This window comes from Sinocyclocheilus grahami, unplaced genomic scaffold (assembly GCF_001515645.1).
Source record: "Sinocyclocheilus grahami isolate Dianchi unplaced genomic scaffold, SAMN03320097.WGS_v1.1 scaffold36.1, whole genome shotgun sequence".
Taxonomy (NCBI): domain Eukaryota; kingdom Metazoa; phylum Chordata; class Actinopteri; order Cypriniformes; family Cyprinidae; genus Sinocyclocheilus; species Sinocyclocheilus grahami.
In genome coordinates this window covers 4,364,189-4,389,439 of record NW_015505215.1, presented here as the reverse complement: position 1 = coordinate 4,389,439, position 25,251 = coordinate 4,364,189, and the positions used below count along the sequence as shown (strand labels likewise).

The 25,251-nt window shown below is 38.6% G+C and overlaps 1 protein-coding gene across 4 annotated transcripts in view; it reads left to right on the top strand.

The window, feature by feature from the left end:
• The window catches only part of LOC107581601 (BAH and coiled-coil domain-containing protein 1-like), a 118,160-nt gene that overhangs the window by 7,452 nt on the left and 85,457 nt on the right, over positions 1–25,251 (top strand). The gene's annotated exons all lie outside the window — the stretch shown is intronic.

Here is a 25,251-nt window from a genome sequence, read left to right as displayed (position 1 = left end):
TTGTTTGTTAGTATCTATTCTAGTAAAGCCCCATGATTTTCTGTTAATTATTAGGGTGCATACTTGAGCGGTTTGCTGCCACAGCTGCTTTAAGTTAATAACACAAGCTTTGGTGTGTGTGTGTGTGTGTGTGAGAGAGAGCTGTGGTTCGAGAAGTCTCCAAGATTAGGGTCAGTAGCTCTATCTCTCTGTGTGTGTGTGTGTGTGTGTGTGCTTAAAGAGGCGTCTGTAATACCAGAACATCCAGTAGAGAGAGCTGTGGTTCGAGAAGTCTCCAAGATTAGGGTCAGTAGCTCTATCTCTCTCTCTGTGTGTGTGTGTGTGTGTGCTTAAAGAGGCGTCTGTAATACCAGAACATCCAGTTTCTATATTGAGCGGTGATGTGACGGGGTGCGAATGAGTTGACAGTACATGCATTAGATTTAACAAGTGTCTCCAGCATTCAAAGTACCTTTGGGATAGAGGTACACTTTTGCATTTTGGTTATTAATGAGATATAAGTTCATATATATGTGCACATGAATGCTCCAGCTTCTGTTGCTTATCAGAGAATATCACAGTATGTACGTAATTCCACAGTTTTTCTTTTTTCTTTGATAACATTTCCTAGGGTTAACATAATAACCACCCTTTTGGCTTATGTGTTCTTTTAAAAGATGTGTTCAGCAGTTTCAATAGTTCTAAACAATAAATTAAATTGAACTCCCTTTGGTGTTGTTCAAGTCAGTGTGCGTAAATATACCCCCCCCCCCTTTATTGTTTCTTTTTATATAGCTTAACATTTATATTTTTCATATTAACCCTAGGCTTGTTATCTGGGGTGTGTGTGTGTATTAATTGTTTTCAATTGAATTCGAATGAGACATTACATTCGCTGTGCTTTAGACTCAGCTGGAGTATTTCAGTCCAATTGGTATTCGATGCATAACGTTCACTGTGTTGTAGGCTCAACTGAAATTTCAGCAGCGAGATCTATCACAGCGCTCGCTGACCCTGATGGTCCCCGGCGCACGATGAATGCGCGCGGGTTCTGATGGGGTCGTTAGCGGCTGTCTTTCTCTCCGGCCTCCCGTTGCTATACCCTCACCCACTGCCTTCTTAAAGTAATTTTTATTTGTTCCTTACACAAATAACTCCGTCCTCTTACCTCACACAGAGACAAACTACGAAGGTCCGCAAGATAAACGTTATAAAACATACAGCCTCTTTTACGATAGCTGCTTTCGAGTAAATGTACATCTTCCTGTCGTTATTTTTCTCTAATGTATTGAATCGGTTCATTGTCTCTTTCTTCGAGGACTGTCGTCGAGCTGAATGCATTATAAAGCCGCACCGCCGGTAGAGTGATGGATTTAGTTGTGCTGCTCAGGTCTCGCGTGCACATCAAATGCTGCGCGGCACTGCGCGCGGCTAATGTGTACAGTAGGATCTCCTTTTCTTCTTTCTTTTTCACCCCCTCCCTCTCTCTCTCTCTCTCTCTCTCTCTCTCTCTCTCTCTTTCTTTTCTTTCCTCCATATCCTCAGCAGATGTCTGTAACGTCTGCCTCAAGGCGGACGCCAGCTCATGCCATACAGGTGCATCATTACTTCTGTGTATGTGTGTATGAGTATGTGTGTGCGCGCGCGTATCAATTTCTTGTTCTTCCGCTGTGGCTTTTTTAATCAACACAGGTGTCTTTTTTGCTCATACAGAATAGGCAGTATACGACGATACTGTGTGCATTATTTTACAACATACTGGGAGAAAAGTAATTTATTTAAGTTTTAGATTTTCCTCTTTTTGTTTGCATGGGATATAGGCTAAGCATTTATATAAGCAGATATTAGTAGGCTATATATATTTCCTTCCCTTTTTCTGTGTATACTTTTTCTCTTGATTCTGCTTAGTATTATTTATTTCGGCTTAGTTTATCAATTATTTAATATATATTCCTCGTCATTTAAATGTTTTATTTCAGACAATCAAAAGTCAATGTAAATGTAAAAGTAATTTAATGATTGTCAAAATAGCCCACGTAAGAAATGCGTTCTGGTACTCTTTTAGCCAGTGCTACACTTTAACTGTTGAGTCACAAAAATACAAATAGATAGACTGAGTTTTTGATTTGAGTTTTTCTCGGTTAGAAACCAACAGCAACCCGCAGTCTGTCACAGTCATCCACGTGTTCGTTTGCCCTCACCCTCGGCGTTACAGAGTGATTTTGTAGCTTTGTTCCATAGCAGTCATGTTTCTGCAAAAGCAGTGGTCTGTTCTGTCAAGCTTTGGTCGGCCTTCTTTCATATCACTTCCTCTCTCGCTTCTGTGTGCCTTGAGTCCTGATTTAACAATGCTGTGTCTGCGCTGCTGTTGATCCTAACCTGTCTCACCCTCCCCGTCCACTCGTTCCTCTGCAGTGCAGCCCTGCTCCGCACCGAGGTACTGCTGCCCCCAGGCCATTCGCCTTTGATAGGGCTTGTAGTTTAAATTAGTGCGTTCGCTTGAGTCTAGTTAGTATCTCCCTTCCTTGCTCTCTCCGTTTCACTTGTGCCTGTCTCTGCACTATCCCTGACTTGTAACGGATCACTTTTATACATAAATGCTAAATTAATTACAGCGTTTTTGGACTTGATTTTGATTTGGCTTGAACGTTTGTTTTTGATTCCACCTTGGTCCGAAAACTTCCGAAATGGCATGCGATTCCTTCGCTGCTCCAAAATGGAGTAAAAGAGTGAAAGTGACTAAGAGAGAGAGGGAGAAGAGGAAAAAGAGCGGCTGAATGTTTCCACCTGGTTGGTAATCTGGCCCAATTACCTCTGCTTGGTAGCACAGAGCCTGGCGTGTTCCATCGCCACTCACTATGCCTGCCAGCTGAGTGCTGTGTGCGAGTGTACGGCGCTCTGTGTATGTGTGTGTGATTCGGCAGAGCCTAGTTGGCAGAAGCGACATCACCCCCCCCATCCCTTCCACCCACAGTCTCTTCTTTCACTGTTTTACGTGCCTCAGTAGGCTGAGAGAGACCCAGCGCCCTGGCCCGACTGCAGCCCTCACCGCTGCCCCCTCAAACAATGCATCTGCACGTCATCAGTGTCGGCAGAAAATCATTTATTAATATTTGATACGCACACCTTCTTATGTGCACCTATAAAATATGTATTACTCGCTTCAGCGCCCGGAATATCATCACTTTCGATGCCTGTGACTATTGATCAGGGCCGCGTTTCTAAAAAGCACAGCTGTGCAGTTAAAGTCATGAGATCAAGCCAACGTGGTGCTTTCCAAAAGACGCTGAAGCTCAGCTGAATGCTCACCTGCATTCATCTAAAAATAGTTCTGTCATAATTTAATATTTTATAATTTACTCACCTCTGTGTCATTGCATTTATGACATTTTATGACATGACTTTATGACATACATTTTTTTGTCCACATATACAATGGAAGTTAATGTAGTGTAATTTTGACTTTAATTGTACAGATGAAAAAAACACTTCAAAATATTTTGTGAAAGTCAGTTTTAGAGCACATTAAAGTGAGGACATGATGATTTAAAAAAAAAATTAAAATCTTAAAGCACTGAATATGTTATCTTAAATCTAGCTTTGGTTACTAGCTTACTTAAATGAATGTGATTTTCTTTAAATGCTGACAAAACATTTACAAACAGTACATTTACAAAAAGTATTTACAAATAGGCCTACTTTTTTTAATGCAAAGCAGGAGGGTTTAAATGAGGAAGTGTGAATGCATGCATGGCAAGTCAGACATGCATATGCACCTATTATACACCTGACATATGATATGGTGTTTTCACTCCAAATCTGAAAATTGTCACCCTTCCAACTTGGATTTGGGCAACTGATACTTGAGAACTGAGAGGGTTAAAAAAATGCTCAATGGGAGGGCTTGTAATATGCACACAGACACAATCGCACACAAACACACATAAGCTAAGCTTAGTAATGGGTGCAAGCAAATAAGGGTCAATAGTCACTGACGCACACACACACACAGTTCAACTTTTAAACCCTGGGTTCATCTGCTGTGCATTGGATCAGCACAACAATGAGGAAGTACTCTGGGGCACCATGAGCTACAGAGCTCATTTATACAACTGTCAGACTGTTCTTTCTTTCTTTCTTTCTTTCTTTCTTTCTTTCTTTCTTTCTTTCTTTCTTTCTTTCTTTCTTTCTTTCTTTCTTTCTTTCTTTCTTTCTCAGTCTCCTCCTCCTCTTCATTTTCTGTTTCCTGGCTCACATTTTCACAAGAAAACAGCCCTGCTGACTCGTCAACATTGCTGAATGGATTTCATCAGTTTAACACCCAGCAATTTTTTTCTCTTCTCATTTTATTATTGTTTTGTTTGGCATGTATATGTGATTCTTTCAGCTATCTCACTCATTTTGACACATTTCCTTTAGGGTGTTACACGTTTCTTCTCTGAAACTTGTAAGGGCTTTCTTCAATGCTTTGGAAATTAGTTTATACTGCAGATTAAAATACACTGTACATTCCGGTTGATTGTGCATTAAAACAGCCATGTTTAAGTGTTTTAAATTTGTGTGAATAGTTCAGATCTAAATCAAGGCCTTATATTTATTTTATTTTGACTTTTTTATTTTAATTATATTCATTTTATATATATATTTTTATAATTTAATATTACATTTTTTGGGGGGAAAATTATTTTCATATTTTTAATGTATTATTTTATTTAACAATTTACAACAAACAATTTATTATTTCTGTTTTTTATGTCAAGTATTCTGAAAAAGATATTCAGATATTTCATACACTGACCCGGGCCGGCGACTATCTTTTTTGTTGAGCCCTGTAAATTCACCAGTTTTGTGCGGGGTTTGAACAGAATGTGTTCTTTCTTTCATGTGTACGTGTGTGTGCTTGCATGCTGCTTACTAAATCCTGTGAGCTACTTTTCATTGTGACACCTCGACTGATGGACTCAACCACCACAGCATATTATAACCATGTGGGGAATCCCTCTCTCTCCTCCCGCACTCTTTTCCTCACACTGTCTCATGCACTGCTGTCGTTATTAAGTCCAAACTTTGACTCGGCCTGCAGCCAGCATTTGTAAATGAGAAACAATTTTGGGATTTGGCTTAGAAAATAAAAGCCTCCACACTGGCTTTGATGTCTGATAGTAAGAGAAAAGTGACATTTTAAATAGGCTGCAAAAACAAAACCTTGAAAGTGTTTCCATTCTGTGGTGAGGATGTGATTGGAAGAGGAAACTAGTGACAGGCATGACTGTGTATGCTAGGAGGAACTGGGAAATCCACTTCCCACTTTTTTTTGGGGGGGGGGGATTGTGCGTGTGTTCTGAATCATGTATGCTGTATAATGTCTGTGTGTTTGTGCATGTGTGTGTGCATACAGTGATCAATAATCAATCAGTCTGTGTGTCCTCAACAAGGTCAGATCGTCCCGCTTTGGCGTGTGTAAATTTCACCGTTGTGCTGAGCTCATCACCATCAGATACTTACATGATATCAGGCAATATCATCAAGGATTTTATGATGCAATGGGATCTGATTCCTGTATGTACCAGGTGCACACACACACACACACAAGCTCTCCCCACTCAAGATCCAAGCAGAATCCGACTACCTTATTCATGCAGTTATCATTTAATACCTTTTTTTCCATGCTTCTCACTATTTTGCATTATTAAACATATTTTATCTTATAGTTCATGTGACTATTATAAAAGGGACATTGTATATTTCGATATTTGGGTATCTTGTGCAGTATGTGGCAGTATGTGATCACGCAAGGGTGGGATACCACACAGCAAGACGAGCGCTCCAAATGTATGCAGAGCCTTCATTAAATATACATAGAGCATGCTTTTTAAGGACACGTCGGCTTCCATACCAGTAAAGGAAAAAAAGCACAAAACAAAGATTAGCATCAGGAATTCAATATTAATCAGTCTCGAGGGACTCTCTCTCTCTCTCTCTCTCTCAGTTTTCCTCTCTTTCTCCTCTCTCTTGTTATAGCAGAGGCTTTAATTCGAGAGGGACTTGTTGCTTTCGAGCCGCATGTCTGAATATTTTCATGTTCTCTGATTAAAACAAAACTCCGGTTGACGCGTCGCCTTTGTCTTTTGGCCTGTGCTTTGATTACTTGTAGAGTTTTCCTTGCTCACTTTCATCCCTCCCTAATCGTCTTCCCGAATCTTTTTGTTTGCATTTTTATTATTATTATTTTTTTTTCTTTTAGGCAAGAACTTGCTTGTTTTTTTCTCTCTGTCTCGCTCTCTCTCTCTCTCTCTCTCTCTCTCTGTCTCTCTCTGGTTCTGATTAGTGTTTCTCAGACTCAGCAGGAGGTTGGCTAGCTGTGAGGGAAGACAGTGCCGTGACCACCGTGACCACACAGTCATGCCTGAACACGGAGCCAGCCTTCCATGCATCCCATAATAGTCCCTGTTCTATTTCTGGACTCCGGCCGTGCCATTTTTACCCAGAATGCACAGAAAAACTAAGCCTTATTTGACCACACGAATTCTCAGCTTCACTCCTCCCACAAGTCAAATTCTGTGAAGCGAACAACATGTCAAAACATGAGGGTCTCATTCTAACAATCTATAAGAGTCCTCCCTCTCCGCACCACTTCGGCCCCTAAAATGCATTGTTTTAACACTAAACTGCTTAAACGGATGCAGTATGGCTTGGCTTGCCTGCTTTGTTCTGTCCAGCTTGTGCAGCTGATCTCCGGTCAGGTGTACTGTGTGGTCACAGTCGGCTCAGTTAGGACACAAACATGCTCAGCGGCTATCAGCATGCAACATAATAACTTTGATTTGGATTGAAGAGGAATGCATGACTACATACAGAGGGGCCGTTTAACAAGGAAAAGTGGTGTGTCAGTGTGTGGATGTGTGTGAAAGTCTATATGAGCCTACCCTTATTATAACGCTTTTCTCATAAACAGATCTCTAGCTTTGAAAATAAATTGGCTAATGCCAGTAAGCTTGTTTATTTAATTACTTATGCACATTCAGACCCACACACAAACATATAAGTGGGTATTGGTTGCCTGGTGATAATAGCTCTGGGCTGGCGACCCAAACAGGTGTGATCCCAGATAGGGGTGACCCCTGAACTGCAGCGATACTAAGAATCATGGTGCCCTTAGGCAGGGCAGTTATCCTGAGCTTGCTCCAGGGGAATTGTCCCTGTAATTAATGTACTGTAAACAGCTTTAAATGAAAGTGTCTGCTTATTGACAAGTAAGCAATTATACAGCAAGTTGATATTTTAAAGATGATGCAACTTATGGGATTGGCCCACATGACAGTGCGTGCTGTTATTAGTCTCTCCTGAGTCAGAGTTTGCAGGGCAGAATGAGACTCGGGGCTGCTGGTAATCCCTCTCTGGTTTAGGAGTTTCTGAGCCTCGCTTTCACACTGATACTGGTTGGTTAGAGGGGGATTAGAGGACTTCATCATTCACTGGACCCCAGAATAGAGGTGGGGATCAGGGTGAGAAGAGGGGAAAAGGAAAAGAGAAGAAAAGGAAGAAGGAAGGGAAGAAGAAAAAAAAACCCTGGAAAGGTAGGGGAAAGACAAGAAAAAAGACAGTAAGGAAAGAACAGGAGATATCTAACACATGAATAAAAAGGATGAAAGGAAAGTAAGAAGGGAAGAAAAGTAGAAAGAAAAGAAGAATTAAGACTCGGGGCTGCTGGTAATCCCTCTCTGGTTTAGGAGTTTCTGAGCCTCGCTTTCACACTGATACTGGTTGGTTAGAGGGGGATTAGAGGACTTCATCATTCACTGGACCCCAGAATAGAGGTGTGGATCAGGGTGAGAAGAGGGGAAAAGGAAAAGAGAAGAAAAGGAAGAAGGAAGGGAAGAAGAAAAAAAAACCCTGGAAAGGTAGGGGAAAGACAAGAAAAAAGACAGTAAGGAAAGAACAGGAGATATCTAACACATGAATAAAAAGGATGAAAGGAAAGTAAGAAGGGAAGAAAAGTAGAAAGAAAAGAAGAATTAAAGCTAGGGAAATTAAAAGAAAGAAGAAAAGAAGGAAGGGACAAACTGTTAGGAAAGGTGGGATAAAGGAAAAAAGAAAGAAAACTGGAAGGAGGAGAAAGGTAGACAATGGAAGGAAGACAAGGAAGGAAGGAAAGAAGGAAGGAGAAAACAAATAAAGGAAAAAGGATATTTAGGAAATGAAGGAAAAGAAAAATAAAGGAGTCAGAAAGGAGGGTTAAAGAAGGATGGAAAATAAGAAGCAAAGAAAAGAAAGAAATAAGAAAGGAAGAAGGAAAGCAAATGGAAAGAAAAAATTAAATAAGGAAAGAAAAGGAGAAAACAAGGAAGAGAGGAAGATGAGAACAGTAGAAAGAAAATTAGGAGAAAACGTAGAAAAATGAAAGGAAGACTTGACAGGAAAGAAAGAATGAAGATAGGAATTAAGTAAAAGAAAAGGAAATGAGTCAGAAAAGAGGTGTAATGGAAAGAAAGAAAAAACGAAGGAAAGAAACCAAACAGAAATTAGGAGAAAGGAAGAATAATTAAGAAGAAAGGGAGGAGGGATGGATGGACAGGAAGGAAGGAAACGGGGAGGAAAGGAGGATGGAAGAAAGAGAAAGACAAGAAAGTAGGTGATATATGTGTGAATATAATGTATACGTGAGTGTGTATGTGTGTGTGTTCTTTCCACTATGGTTTATGCTTCAGCAAGAGTGCTGATGTTATGTAGACACTACCAAGATTAAAGTGCTGCACCCGCTGTCTGGGGTGTGAACACTGCCGGCACATTAAACACTGCAGAGAGAGAGAGACGGTGGGACAGGGTACAGGGAACCATGTAAATGAAAGACAGAGACGGTGACAGAGAAAGATAGAAATAGCAAAAAATGAGTAACAGAAAGTGAGAGTGTGGGGAAAGAAAAAGTGTCTGATTAATGAAAGGGAATGTTGTGTAATGACTTAAAGGGTTCACTGCAATGAGCAGCAGTGCATGTTCATTAATGCGAGGAGCTCTGATCACGGATTTGCCATTCCTTCTTCTCTCCTTTCACAGCATTTGCATTGTTTTCACTACAGCACTGTAATTATAAGATGCGTTTACATGAGACACGTCAATGTAACAGTGCTTTTCCTGCAACAAGAGCCTCATGCATGCTGCGCAATAGATTATGGCATTCATCAGGCATATTTTGATTTGATAATTCTTGTATTCCTGTTCTTGTCCTTCAAATCAACATCCTGCATCTGATTATGAAGGAAATAAGCAGTTCTTAGGGAGCTGATGGAAATCAGGCGAAAATAAAATAGCCACATAAATAATTTGCCTACAGTTTAGAGATTCTGTGTTTGTAACGAGAAGGAAAATACTCATCCGCTTACCTTGTTTTTTCCTCATAGTTTTGTCTTTGAGCTCTAGTTTATTCCTCCCAGAGGAACTTTTCAGTGCCTTTTTAGCTCATTTTAGTTCTCAGTTTGGTTTCACTGAAGTGTCAACTTTGTGTCAGATATAAAAAAAAAAATTGAAGTTATTGAGTCAGTTGTTGACATAAATTAACAAAATAGAGCTATGATGAATGAAGCATACGGTACTGTTCAAAAGTTTGGGGTCGGTAAGATTTTTTTCAATGATTTTGAAAGAAGTCTCTTATGCTCACTGTAGAATACAGTAATAACTGTAATATTGTGAAATATTATTACAATTTAAAATAACTGTTTTCTATTTTAATATTTTAAAATGTAATTTATTCCTGTGATGGCAAAGCTGAATTTTTAGCAGCATTTACTCCAGTCTTCAGTGTCACATGAACCTTCAGAAATCATTCTAGTATGCTGATTTGGTGCTCAAGAAACATTTTTTATTATCAATGTTGAAAACAGTGGTGCTGCTTAATATTTTTGTGGAAACTGTGATACATTTTTTCAAGATTTTTTGAATCTTGAATGGAAAAAAAGAAAATTCAAAATAGCATTTCTTTTTGTAACAATGTAAGTCTTTACTATCAGTTTTGATCATTTTAAGACATCCTTGATTGATAAGTATTAATTTCTTTAAAAAAAAAAAAATCTTACTGACAGTGATGTAGCACATAAAAAGTAAGTTATGTCAAAATTTTTGGGTGAAATATCCCTTTATCTCAATTTGCTAATCTTATTGCTTTCTGGGAGAAACAAATGAGATGCTAAACAGATCTCATTTATGATTTTTCTTTCCTACGTGTCATTATGAACCTGTCTGGGCTTTTCTGCTCTTTGTACATGTGCATGAACTTGTGAAAATACATGTTTGTTTGTATGTGTGTGTTTGTTTGTCTCAGTGATGTATGTTGTGTGTGTCTGTCTGTATTAACGCTATGAGTGTATGCGTGTCATGCTGGCTCCAGTCGCCAACGGTTATCAAAGGCCTTGCGGGTGCTGTGTTGTCTCTCAGGCTTTACGGTCCTTCCCTCAGCACGTCTGGCTGGGCTGGCCTGTCCTCTATCATGCCTGCCAGATAGTGGCTCCTCTATGCTGGGCTTTGTTTGGAGGTCAGGAGCCTTATACACAGCTGTGGACACAACACAGAGGCAGTCAAAGTCCCACAGTCCTCCCCTATCATCTCCCCCTCACACAAACGCACACACATACACACGCACACACACACAAATACGCTCAGGACATGGAGCCAGTCCAGCCTGATGAAAGAGGGAAAGATGTGAGGTGTGAATCGAGGCTATAGTGATTCCACATCTCGGGAGCCAAGAGCACTGCTCTTCTCGCTCCTTGACGGATGTGATGGATGGATAGAACGAGCGCTGGTTTGTAGGAAAGTTAGTGATTCAGATCTTTTTTAAAGTTTTAACTATTTTCATAAATTATCCCGTCTCATTGGGGCAGAAGAGTGTTTCAGCCAGCTGTTGCAGCGAGTAGACAAACACTGTGAGGTGGCCCGATGTTATGTTTCCACTGTAAAGACCATTCAATCAGTCTTTAATTCCCCTAATAGCCGAGAGACCGGCCTATGATTACACTTTGGCTGATACACACTTCCCTTTGGCTGTGATTCAGCTCTCCGTGTGACTCTGCAAGTTGTAGTTCTCTTTCACTCACTTCTTGTTCTCTTTCGCTCTCTTTCTCTGTCACTTCCAACTGTTAGTCTGATACTCAGTTTAAAGGTGCTGTTTTACTAATATCCACCTTGTTGTTAACTTCGTTCTCACACCCTCTTTCCAAAACTACTCGAATGTACTAAATGATTTACAGGCAGAAATGATTCTGATTGGCTAAAAAAGGACTTCCTTTCAGCCTAGGGCTGTCACCGAGACAGGTATGGCTTCTTTGGACAGCTATTTCAGCAAAGTCTGAGAGGTAATCGCATTTCATGCATCGTATTACAAATATTGCTTACAGCACCTTCAATACACTTTCTGTTTCATACTAATACATGTGCAGACAAACACACCTTTGTATTGCAACCTTGATCCTTAACCTATAATCTGCAAAAGTGATTCAATTTCCTTTATAGTCACACATTCCCTCTCTCTGAATATTACTAATATTATTCCTGCTCATGTTTTTCACTTTGTTTCTCCTCCATCTCTCCGTGCCTTTATATTCAGTACATGTCTCCTTGAGTTGTCGCACTTTATACTCTTTCAATAACTCTTTATCCTCTTTGTGGAGTATTGGTAAGAGCCGTAAGTCATGCACTTCATAGCCCCCCTCACCTCACTTGTGCAGAGAATTTCCAACATGGCAGCTGTTTGTTAGAGCAAGTGAGCAAAACCAACATTTCTACATAGCAAGGATATCAATGTGACACAGTCCACCTCAGCTAACAAACACACATTTAACATTCTTTTATATGATTTTTGTGTGCATTTTTTTAGCAAATTTGTGCTATTTGTTGCAGTTGTTGGTTCATGTGCACATACATCTGATGGACGTCTTTGTCTATTGTTCACTGTGAACATTTTAAGCAAGAGTTTTAGCATTTTAAGAAGCTAAGTAAAAATAGTCATTTGGCAAAACGCGTCTCAAAAACCACAAGAATTTTCTGTGTGCATTGCTGATGAAAATTGCTGCCTGATGAATTAGGATAGTGTTACCAACCACAAATTTAAAATGAGCTCCCTTTTTGACATGTTTGTGTATAGTTTTTATTTTTTTTATTTTAGATATTTAATGGTCTGGTTTTCATGGTCAATTCAAGTGTAGATGTGGGGTTAGAGAGAGAAAGAGCTAAATGCTCAGCTGTTGACTCTGGGTCAGGGTCTCGAAAGAGAGTTCTCACACTGGCCAGAGTCTTTACTACTGCCTTTATCATACAACAGGGAAATGCAAAGGTTAGGTTGAGGTCAGTAAATCGACTGTGTTTACTCTTTTATGTTATTTTCTGTTCGTGTGATTGTCCAGGATTGGAAGGACTGTCTGCAGGCGGCTTATTCAGGTTCTCCTGCAGATCTTACAGGTCTGAGCTCACCCTTGCTCCTAATGAATCTTACTTTTTTCCTTACAGTTGGCTTATGTTTTGTTGGAGAAATCGTTGCTTTTGAGCTTAGTGGAACACACAGAATCTCATCTTTGCTGCATTGTGTTTTCTCAAGGTTACAATGCTACAATAGCACTCCAATCTTCTAATTTTCAGAGGCGTTTAACCTCAGATCTGGGATCAGCCTTGCCTTTCCCCATACGGCGAACGTCGTTTCTACAGTAGTTCAAACAGGGGCATGTTTGTGGCCTCCAGGTCTGATCGAGAGGAAGTCTGTTTTCCTACCATTCGCTCTCTCTCCATTTTGGAGCCATGAGAGAAGAAAATGAAACACATTTATCTTGGGTTTCCCTGTTCTCTCAACCCTTCACGTGTCCTTCCTTCTGCTTTTATTTGTCGAACACACACATACAAAACCCCCCGGAACGATGCGCCCATGCAGCGCCGTCGATATTCAGAAGGGCCCTGAATGGATGGCTGGCATTTGCATGCATTGATTGAGTGCATGTTTGCCCAATATTTCAGCACAGCTGATGGCTTTATTAGACACATTGATTTAGAAGGCAGATAGATGGAGGTGGACGACAGGGAGGGGAATGAACAGAAGGGAATGAAGGAGGCAAGAGAGGGAACATTGTGACACACATGCTGAAAAAATGGAGCAGTTTGCGTTGCTTTTCTGTGTTTCTGGCAAACTTGAAATAATAATAAATCACAAATAACAATATATAATAAATTCATTTTGTATTGAATCAAAAGGGCACACTGATGTTTACATCCTCTATCGGTCAAATGTGCACATTTTGTGTTTATCAACTTGAACATTTAGTTATTGATTTAATTTATAAAGTTATTAATTGCATTGATATTATATTTGTTAGATTCATTTATAATTAATTTACATTAGAAAATATTAATTAAAAAAAGTCCACATTCCCATTGATTATTTGATGAACATTAATTAAAAGTCCAATGTCATCTTCAGTACTTGTTTAAAAAAAGTTTTTTTTTTTTTTGCCTTAAATGGCATTTCATACTATTTTCAAAAATTTGGTCAAACAATTAAAAGAAAAAAGAAGACGTGAAAGAGAGGAGGCAGAGTGAGAGATGACTTTAGACAATGAGAACTATATGAAATGTTGACCTGCATGTGTGTGTGTGTGTGTGTGTCCTGAATGGATCTGATTAGGAGGACGGTGTTGGGTTGTCAGAGGAAGTGGTGGACTAACGTGGGAACTCTCACCTTTTCACTGACTGCACTCAACTTTAACATAACCCTTACTAACCGCCACACACACACACAGACACACACAGAAGCATGAACACAGGATGATCAGGGGTGGATCACACTATAGACTGCTGACTTTCTCTCTCTCTCTGTCTCTCTCTCGCTTCACATTGTAGTTGAATGCGCCTCAAATTAGATTTTTTTCATGTGACACAGATCTGACACAATGTCTGAACAGCAAAAACCACATTCATTGCTACACTTTCCATTACCTTTTCACTTGTTCATGTTTACTTCTTTAGAACTTTATCTTAAATGTTAATAATAATAAAAAAAAATAATTCTTTAACTTTTTTAAATTACATTCTTAACCAAAGATTTAAACTAGGTTTCTATTTGTATGAGATAGCAATCTTTGAAACCAATCATTTTAAGTGATTATACTTTTTAGTGTACAAATGTATCCAGATCCTCAGTGCACTGAATAATGTTTCATGTTGGCTGACAAGCAAATTCTATTCTACACAAACACTCATAAATATTAGTTTTAGAGCAGAACAAAATTTGAAAAAAATTTGGGGGGAATTTAAAAATAAAAAAAAATTAATTAATAAAGAAAAATAAAATAAATTAATTCATTAATAAAACATTTTTTTTGTTTAAGAAATATAATTCAAAAATATTTTTTATTATGACTTTTTAGGTTTTAATCAATTTAATGGGTTTTTTTGGACTGTGGAAAATTGTAAAAGTAGCCAAAAAGTTTTGTGTATTTCTTTTGAACATACACTAGTAGGATAATTTTAAAGAAATTAATATTTTTATTTAACATGGAAGCTTTAAATTAATCAAAATGGCATTTATAATGTTATAAAAGATTTCAAATAAATCTTCTTTGCACTTTTTATTCACAAAAATATGCAGCAACAAATCACTGATAAAAATAAGAATGATTTCTGAAGGATCATGTGACACTGAAGACTGGAGCAATGGCTGCTGAAAATTCAGCTTTGCCACCACAAGAATAAATGATATTTTAAAATATATTAAATAAATAACGTTTTAAATAATTTTTACGGTATTTTTTAAAATCAAATAAATGTAGCCTGTTGAGCATAAGAGACTTATTTCGAAAACATTAAAAATCAAAAATCAAAAATTCACCCCAAACTTTTGAACAGTAGTGTATCAGGTTAGAGTGTTTTACGCATGTAGGTTTAAGAGCATCACCTGTTCAACTGATGTCTGACATGGGTCACATTTAAAAAGTCATGTAAGCAACCACATGAAAAAGTGAACTTAAGCAGAAAATCGTAATTTGGGCTCTTTGGTTTGCGGTGTGAACACGTCCCCTCTGTCATTGTCTCTCTCTATGTCTCTTTTTAGGCCAAGCCGCACAGAATAATTCCCTCTAGAAGCAGCTCTTTCCATTTGATTTGAGTCTGCATGTGTGTTCAAGCCAAGCAGATGTGGTTTTTGGTTACACTTCTGTTAAAACCCCCCAAATGAAACTGCTGCCTTTTCTCCCTCCCATCACTTATTTTGAACATGGGAGGGCTAGGGTTTTGCCGTACCTCAGTTTTGGGGTTTCAGGCGTGCTTCACGCTCTCTTGCAGAGGCCAAATATAGAGGCTCGTTCCAGTGTGGGTGCAAGCCACCGCCAGACCAACCAGACTAGACCCCTCTACAACAAGTGCTGCTATTTACACTTTCCAACAGGAAACCAGCTGTGTGGCTTTAGCTTAGCAAGGGCTTTTTGAGTTTGTGTGTGTGGAAGAGAAAGTAAGGAGGGTTTTAATGGCATGCATGTGCATGTGCAGGTTAATCTCATATTGGACAGAAAGAACATTTGTGTGTGTGCATATAGGATGTAATGAGCAGTTACCAATAGGCGTTAGAGAGCAGGAAGCTACATCACTCCCTGTGCTTCTCTGCATCTGCTTTCTTCCTCATCCTTCACTCCTCCTCATTTACTCTTACAATAGAGTGTCGTTGTTTGCAAAGCTGCAAAAACGTCCACTGTTTAGCGTGTGTGTGTGTGCACATGTACAAATCATGGTGAGGACTTTCCTTTGACCTCTATTGTTTTTTCACTGAGCTAATTTATACGTACTCCTATCCCTAAACCTAGCCCTCATAGAAACATTTCTGCACTTTTACATTTAGATACTTTTAATTTTTTTTAATTCAGAAAAGATACATTCAATTGATCAAAGTGACAATTTTTTTATAATGTTACAAGATTTTTATTTTGAATAATTCTGTTCTTTTCTATAATAATAATAATAATAATAGTAATAATAATAATAATAATAATAATAATAATAATAATAAATGTTATTTGAGCACTAAATCTGCATATTAGAATGATTTGTGATCAGGATCAAATTACATTTTCCTCCCAAGAAAAAATTACATTATAAAATATATTAAAGTATAAAACAATTATTTTAAATTGTAAAAAACATTTCACAATATTAATGTTTTTACAAAATAAATGCAGCTTTGGTGAACATAAGAGACTTCTTTCAAAACATCAAAAAAAATCTTACCAACATCAAAGTTTTGAATGGTAATGTAAATCACAGATTTAATTGCTATTGGTAATATACCATTTATACCCATTGCTTCAATTAAAACTTTTTGCATTACTTATTTATCTAAGTGATGACATCGTATATGACTTTTGTTGTAAATAAAGCATTAAAGAAATAATTTTTGCATTGTTAGAAAAAAGTATGTATTTATTTATTAAAATCTCTGATTAAGAAAAAAAAAAACGAATAATAAAAAAGTTATAAAAAAAAAAAATCTAATTTAGAAAAGGTTCTTTCTTTATCCATGCATTTTTCCAAAGGGAGGTTTTGTCTTTCCTCCCCAAGTATAGTAAAGTAAACCTCCACATACTTTTTTAAAGAATCAGTTTTACTTTTAAGGACATCCCCAGACATTCCCAAAAGGAGGTTTTGTCATATTTAACTTGTGGGAACAAATAAGTCTCCAAAGTATTGCTAAGCAAACCCACACACACACACACACACACACACACACACACACACACACAGAGAAGACCATAAACCAAACATCCCAAGAAAAACTTAAGCAGATTAACAAAAGCAGTCTTAGCAAACCAAGAAAGACAACACGATCACATATATACACATGGTTTGCACATACACACACTTACACAATGGCAGGGCACAGAAATATCATTAAGGGTAAAAAAAAGGGGGGGTGGGGATGTAAGAAGACCGAAAAAGAGCAACCTGAAGGAATTGGCGAGTGTGACTGAGTGTTCAGAAGAGAATAGCTTGAGTAATTAATCTGCAGGTCTCTGCTTGCCTGTTTGCACAAGCTCTGGATGCGTGTGTGCGTAAGTGGACACGTACCTAGAGCAGCGGAAAAAGTCATTTATCTCTGTGATTACTCATTAATGATCAGGGCCCATCCAGCCACTCCTGTTTTATTTGGTTTCTGTGCATGTGTGTGTGTGCATATTTGTGTGTGAGCATGAGTGAATGAAGTGTGTTTGCTTTTCTCTCCCCCATCATGGTTAATTGCCCTCTCCTCCTCCTCCTCTTGGCTTAATGAGGTGTCTGACCCCTGGTTGCCTCCAGCACCATCAGAGCCTTATCATAACACACACACACACACACACACACACACACACACACACACATGTTTGTTTTTGTGAAAAGTGGGGACATCCCATAGGCGTAATGGTTTTTATACTGTACAAACTGTACCAACCCTACACCTAAACCTACCCCTTACAGGAAACTTTGTACTATTTCAGATTTTCAATACACTCCATTCTGTGTGATTTATATGCGTTTTGAAAAGTGGGGACATGGGGTAATGTCCTGAAAAGTCACCTTCTCCTTGTAATACCTATGTCATACCCTTGTCATTATAAAAATGTATGTCCTCATTTGTCACAAAAACGCACACACACACACACACACACACACACACAGAAACGTACGCATGCTGAACATGGCTGAACATGGCTGAACATGGCTTCCCCCACAGTTCCTGTTGTACCCGCAGTCTCCGTACAAGAAACTAATGAGTTGTAGGTACGTCTCTTCGGGTCCACATTCTGCTTGTTTGACTCCCTTCAAATGTGAGTTGTGCTTTCATTGGTCGTCTTTGCCAGCTCTGTGACAGATGCCAATGTCTGTTTGTGTCAGTATAAATACTGATAGTTGATTCTCGTGGCATGTTCAGACGAGTCAGTGTAATTAGGCTGCTGGATTATACCAGACTCAGTACTTCTCCAGGAAGGAGGCGTGCGGCTCACCTACGTATCCAGCATCTGTGATTAAAGTTAGAATGCATAACTGCCATTTCTGGCAGCCTGTTATTGCTAGTGCTACAATAAACAACTTTAAATATCAATGTTATTCTGAAATTATGTCTCTGGTGATTGCTCTTAAACATTTGCGTTCTTCTGGAGGTGCAATTTGACAGTTTGTGCAATTAGCTATTATTCATGAATTTTGTTTGTACCATATAGTGTATATAGTATATATTATAGTGTGTGTGTGTGTGTGTATATATACTGTGTATATATATATATATATAGAGAGAGAGAGAGAGAGAGAGAGATTTGGTGTAGAAACCAATTAAATTCCAATTAAATTTTGATAAACTGAAATAGTATTTTTGTGTAAAATGTAATACATTATTCTTCTAACATCTTTTTTTTTTACAGTATATGCTAAAGTTACAAACTGCATAAATTTGTTTGCATACATTTGATTACAAATTTTTATCAAGTCTTGTATAAGACAATAGAATCAACTGAAGTACAATCGCTTTCTGTCACTTATATCTCACAGTTGTTTCTATATGGATGTGTTGATGTGAAGTGAATTTTGTTGTGTTTATGGTGCATGTACTAGTTATGATTACCTCGATGTCAGCTACCATTTTGGCGAATCTAATCAGCCTAGCGCCTGGACCCCTGCGGCTGCCTCTGATTGGTTCCTCTCTTCCACCATCACAGGAAGAACACAAACCCCAGCTGGCTTGTCAGCCAATCATCAGCTCAGCTCTCTTTGAGACCACTGGAAGAACTTGTGTGTGTGCGTGTGTGACAGCTGATTTTTGCATGAACCATGTTTATTCTATTTGTATAGAGAGTGTGTTGGTTCTTAGGCATTGTGTGCCCATTTTCCTGCATGTTGATATCTTTGTAAGTGCATAACTTTGCATTTCTATGTTGTGCAAATGCTTGAATGTGTATATGTATGTATGTGTGTGTGTGAGTCTAGATGCACAGCCACATTTTCAGTGTGTGAGATGCAGCATGCACTTCTGCCCTTGATGATGTGAGAGTGTCCCCCAGTTCCCCAGACGCACTCATCCACCCTGTGCTCCTCCCTTCCTCTACACTCATCTCTCTCTCTTTGTCTCTTCTGTCATTCTCATCTCTGGGGGATTCTGAGCTCTATAGTCTGGGGTGTCTTTCGGTCTCTTGACAGGCAGACAGATGAGCGCTTTAAGGACTGCTGCATGATTTCTGTGGCAGTGTGTGAGAGTATAGGGGCGGATACCTGGAGGGAACTCTCAGAAACCTCCAGTCTGGTGCCAGTAGGGTTTGAATGACAGCTGCTGAACCCATACAAATATCCAAAGAGAGAGTGTGAATGTGGAAACTCTAACCGAGAGTTGTGATTATGGAAACAAAGAACTGTTAAAGATGTAGTTTTAAAGGTGAAGAGTATTATTTTTGCATCACTAGTGACACCAAACAGAATTGCAAAAATAAAGACTGCTTAAAATATGGAATTTTCATTGGCTGAGATCCAAATCCTGCCTAGAGATGGAAATCAATAAATATTTGGGGAAAGGTTTGTAAAAGCTGTTAAACTGTTAACAAAAACGTGGTAATATATTCATACATTCATTTTTATAAAATACTATTGACAATGTGTACCTGTAACACGTTGTCATATGAACAACCACTCAACTACACTGTACAAAATGCAGTAAGTAAACGCTATATGCTTTTAATTCACTAAAAAGAACAGCCTCAAGTTCGTTGGGGAATCGGACCTCACTGTTTGAGCCATATGTTTTCGATTTGCTGAATTAACTGAATCATATGAGTCATTCATTTGGTAATCACTATTCTCTGACATCACAGTATGTGTTTGATTGACTAAAAAGAACCAATTCATAAGAGTCGTTCGTTTGGGAATCAGACTACACTGTTCAAGTTTTATTCAAGTAGCTCTGTTGTAGTGCTGCATTACAGGAGACACTGTCAGTGTATTTTTATTACGCCGTTCTGCAAAACATGGACAGAAGAATGCAAGTGCGAGAACTGATACAGAACAAAATATAACTGAATAACTTCAAATAAGAACCTGTTCTAGTCTCACCTCAAACTCGCGGTTGAACGAGTGTTGTTGTATCGGCTTCTACCATTGCTAAGGTAACATTTTTACTGTTTAGAAACAAATTGAATGACATGGAACATGAAAATCATGATATGTTGGTGTCCGTTGTAAATTTGGAGATGCACTTCTGTGCTAACTGTATGTTCAATTTGAGCATGGGGAGCCTGCTACTTACTGGGTTTATGATGGCCTACGGTAGTGCAGAAGACTGATTTGAAACCTGATGCTGATTTGGGCCCCAAGTGGTGCCAATCGTTGATTTTTATGAGCGCTAGTTCTGGACCAACCGTTCCCCTTTGGTGGTTGTGTAGTGGTCACATTCAAATTCTAAGGAGCCTCTATCTTTCATGACTGAGATTTCTTGAATTGTGCCATGGGACTCTGTCATTTGCAATGGTTTATCCTTTTCCTCCTTTCATTTATTCTCCATTTCCATTCTTTTGCTGCTCCTTTAAGATGATTCAGATCACTTGGTTTGGTTCTCTTGGGTGATCTGCTCTCTGCCTCCTTGCCTCTCTGCTTTTCTTTGTTATTCCCTCAGTAACTGCAAGACTGAAGAGGAATGAGAAAGCAGGGTGAGAAACATTCGCAAAAGAAAGACAAGAGCGAAAAAGTATGTAGAAGTCATCCTAATGGAAATGACAAAAAAGGTGCACAGGTTTTTTTTGTGCCTGTTTCAGTAAAAACTCACAGTAGTGAGAGGATGAACGGGGTGGTTGAGACTGACATGTTAGTCATTCTTATTTTTATCTGTTTTAAGTAAATTGAACGTATAGCTTTTTAATTTTTTCACATTGGTGCTCTCTCACCGTGGCACCAACTTGCCTTATTCTTCTGCCTGGCGTGTGGCAGAGTCGAGCCTGATTGTGTGTGTCATCCACTTTCAGTTTCCACTGTTCTTAATTAATCCTTATATTTGTGCATTGCATTTGTCAAGTGTATGTTAATGATTCACTTAAAAATAACATGCTTATTATAAGTTTGGCAGTTGGTTTCACTGTTCATTTTTGATTCACAAAAAAAAAAAACACCTCATAAGAGTCATTCGTCTGGCAGTCATTTCATAAGAAACAAATTGTCGAGTGAGTCCAAACTTTTCACTGGTACTGTGCAATGGATTTCTAGGGAACTATGTTTTTCCTCATTTTAACTAACAAAGATAGGCTGCGATCAGTAGGGGGCGACATTGCTAGAGGGTAAGGTGTGAAGGGGGTCAGACTTGCGGTCAAAGTGTTTACTGTAAACAGATGGTTGAACAAACAGTGGCTAGCATGCTCACCGGCAGACCCGCTGTCCACTGTTGACTTAACTGCTCCCTTATCAGAGAGAGCAGCACACGGTCAGCCCTGAATAAACATTCCTAACACAGGAGTCCTTTGTGTGTATGAGTGCGTGTGTATGTCTGAGTGTGTGTCACTGTGCGCAACTCTAATGAGGAAATACTGAGTTTAACTTGTCCATATAGTACATACAGCATGCTACTACATCCTGCGCAGTTGCATGCAGATTTAAAACAACAAATTCTTCAAACCTAGCCAAGGGCTCAGGGCTGCAGGCCAAAGCCAACCCAGCCAGATCCACATACTCTTAACCTGCACCACACTGATACCACAGCTCATCCCTTCAAATAGCTTCACATAACAAACATTATACAGACCAGTACCATGCTGACCCAGGACCAGCTTTTTTATCGCACTGTGCTGGCTGTAAAGCACCACATGAAGCTTTTGATGTTGTCTTGACAATGGGTGTCCTGTGAACCAGTGTGAAAAAGCAGATATCATGATTCATCAATAATTTAGTATTTTATCTGTTTCATAGATTTTTTTCTCCCTTTATATATAGAAATATGTCAAATAAAATAAAGAAATATAAAGTTTTCATATACTGTATTTTCTTTCAATACACTGTTGTTCAAAATTTGGAGATGGTAAGATTTTTTATTGTTTTTGAAAGTCATATTCTCTAGAAGGCTGCAAAAATACAGTAAAAACAGTTATATTGTGAAATATTATTACAATTTAAAATGTTGTAAATTTTACAATTTTACAATTTAACTTGACTGTGTTCCATTTGATTATATTTTAAAATGTAACTTGTTCCTGTGATGGTATAATGCTACATTTTCAGCAAGCATTACTCCAGTCTTCAGTGTCACATGATCCTTTAGAATTCTTTAAATTTTTTTTAATGAAAAACATTTTTAATTATTGTTTTAAATAAATTATTTTCATAAGTGCATTACATGCACACTCATATATGTATTAAAATAAGGTATATTTTATTTTCAGAAAATGAATAAATAAGGGATCCAACAATAGCTTATATCAGAGAAACAAAAATATTTATTGTGTTTCAAGGATATGTTTGTAAAGATGGCTGTCATGTCAAAAGCCTTATATGCAGATGATCTTGGCATGTATTGTGTTAATTATGCACTCCTTCATTTAGAATATTCCAGATTCATTGACATTAGATTAAGAGAAAGAACAAATTTATGTGCGTATACACCTGTACTGGATCTGGCGGAAATGTTTCTTGAAACTTTTCTGTGTATGCAATTATAAATGAATAAAACCCATTGAGGGCGAATAGTTTTCATGTCATATAATTCTTCTAATGCTTTTTGTTTCGCACCCAGGAAACAAAAAGTGAAAATGAATGATTTCTTTCCTAATTACATTTAACAGAGGGATTTGCTGGTGTTAATAAGAATTCAGTCCTGCATTAATGAGCCTGTTGCGTATGTGTGTGTGCTTACATGCATGTTTGCGTATGTGTGTAAGCAGATCAGGCTTCCTGTTTGAGTAAGTACCCCTGTCACTTGTGTTGTTGCTTTATGTCAAAACATCTCAAAGTGGGGACTGCGCTCTGACTCTCAACACACACACACACACACACACACACACTCTGTCGGTACGCAGCATGCTGCCAAGTCTCTGGGTGGTTACAGAGCTCAACCTGTTAAAAGGTTGAACTCTTGGGAAGGTGCTGATCTGAGCACACCACACAGAGGCCCTGTGCACTCCTGTCAGCCTGCAACACACACACATATTGAGCTGCCAACGTAGGCCGCATTTTAAACAATCATAGGTGCGTTCCCAGAGCGAATGCTTTACAAAAAGGTCCAAACTTAATTATGCTGCCTTGTTTTGGCCGGATTCCATGTTGCCTTTGAAGAGAAGGCAATCCCAGGATGCATTGCGACAACTCTTACTACCTCTTGGCACAAAAGCACACAGCTGTGGTCAGGTCCATATGGAAAACTGGACCGTTTTATTGTGTTCTGAACTGACTTTTTATATGTTGTAAAAGAGATTCTGAGATTTTCTTTTGCTGAAATATGGCAGCAGTTTCTCTCCATTACGGCAGCCGGCTCAGGTCCTCCCACTTTATTTCAACAGATTTATTTACCTCACAAGCCTGGAAGCATGCAGTAATTCAACACAGGTAGTGTGTGTGCACACGCTTTGTTTATGTGTGAAAAAAAAGAGAATAAGACCGAACGGAAGAGACGGCGAGAGAAAATGAGAATGAGAAGGAGTGTCGGATCAACAAGTCAGCATTTGTAGAGACTCTGTTAATTGGCATTTGTGACAATAGAACACTGGCAGTTATTGATTCTAGATCGGCCAGGGATCGAATATGCAGAGTATTACTCCTCATCATGACTGAACTCACTGTGAGTGCGTGCTTGTGTGTGTGTGTGTGTGTGTGGCCTGTGAAAGTACATTAATTGGTTTTAATCAGTGAAAATGGGCTAAAGGAAGCTTTTTAATATCTACATTTTTTGCCATATTGTTCCTAAATAGCAGTTAGATTAAATAGAGAAAATATTGGGATTTTTCCTGACAACAAATAAAAAGCTTTCCTTACTGCAGAAAAGAGGTTTTTGGTTTTGTTTTTCAGTTAAAACCTCTAAAAATCCTCGAAACAAGATACATTTTCTTGAGGACCAGTGAATTTAGACATTTTAATGCAAGTGTATTTTCTCACAGTCAGATTTTGTGTTGTTTTAACTATAAACAAGTTAAAATATGTTTAATGTAGTAAGATTAAAATAAATAAAACTGGCTTTTATTGAAGACAAATTATGATAAGTCTTATGTTGTACAGTATTGCTAGTACCTTTACATTTTTTTATTATTTTTTTTCTGTGTTAATAGCAGTTTTTTCCCCTCCTAGACTCTGATTAAATAGAGAGCAAATGGAGAATTTTAGGCTGAGAGAATAACCATAGTAATTTGTAGTTTCAGAAGACTCAAAAACATCACATACATCACCTTTTTAGACTTTTAAGAGGGAAAAAGTATGATTTTCTTTCTTCTGTGGAACATAAAAGCAAATATTTTGAAGAATGTTGGTAACAAAAGGGTTTTGGTTCCCATTGACTCTCATCGTAAGTACAAAAAAAAAAATCCAATGGAAGTCAATGAGAATTTAAAAAGAACATGGTTCACCAACATGCTTCTTTTGTGTTCCACTGAAGAAAGAAAGTCTTACAGATTTGGAATGACATGAGGGTGAGTAAATGATGGCAGAATTATTATTTTTTTTGGGTGGACTGTCCCTTTAAATGTGACTGAGAGCTCCATTATATCTCCAGCTCAGCTGTGGAACAGCGAACTCTGAGCAGAGCAGGTATTGGCTGATATCTCTTTGGCAGTAACGTCACGAGGTCAAATGATGCCTCTGTCTGTGCGTGCTCCCCTGTGAAGATGACCTTTGCTGCGAATGTACAGATTGCAGGAAGCGCTCCCTAATTTTACTTCCCAGCTGGGAAGAGTTGCTGCTTTATTTCACCAGATGTCCAGCAGACATTTGAACGTTACGGATGAATGCAGTGGTGTGATGGAAAGCATAATTCAACTTTAGTGCAAGTCAGATTCAGATGTGTCTCTGGTAGTGCTTTACCATCCTCCGACTCTCCATTTCGCCCCCTGACTGGTGGAGTCCAGAGGCTGGAAAAACATGAAAGAGGCCTCTGGGCAGGTTCACTGTAAAGAATAAGCGGGTAATCTTTAGGCCTCAGTAGAGCAATGATGAGGAGAGGAGGATAAGACGACTGTCTGATCTCTGTATATGAACCTTTTCATCTGCATGTGTTTAACCCGTGTGGTTTCCCAAAGCACCTGCTCTCACATGCAAACACAAGCAGAGGAAATT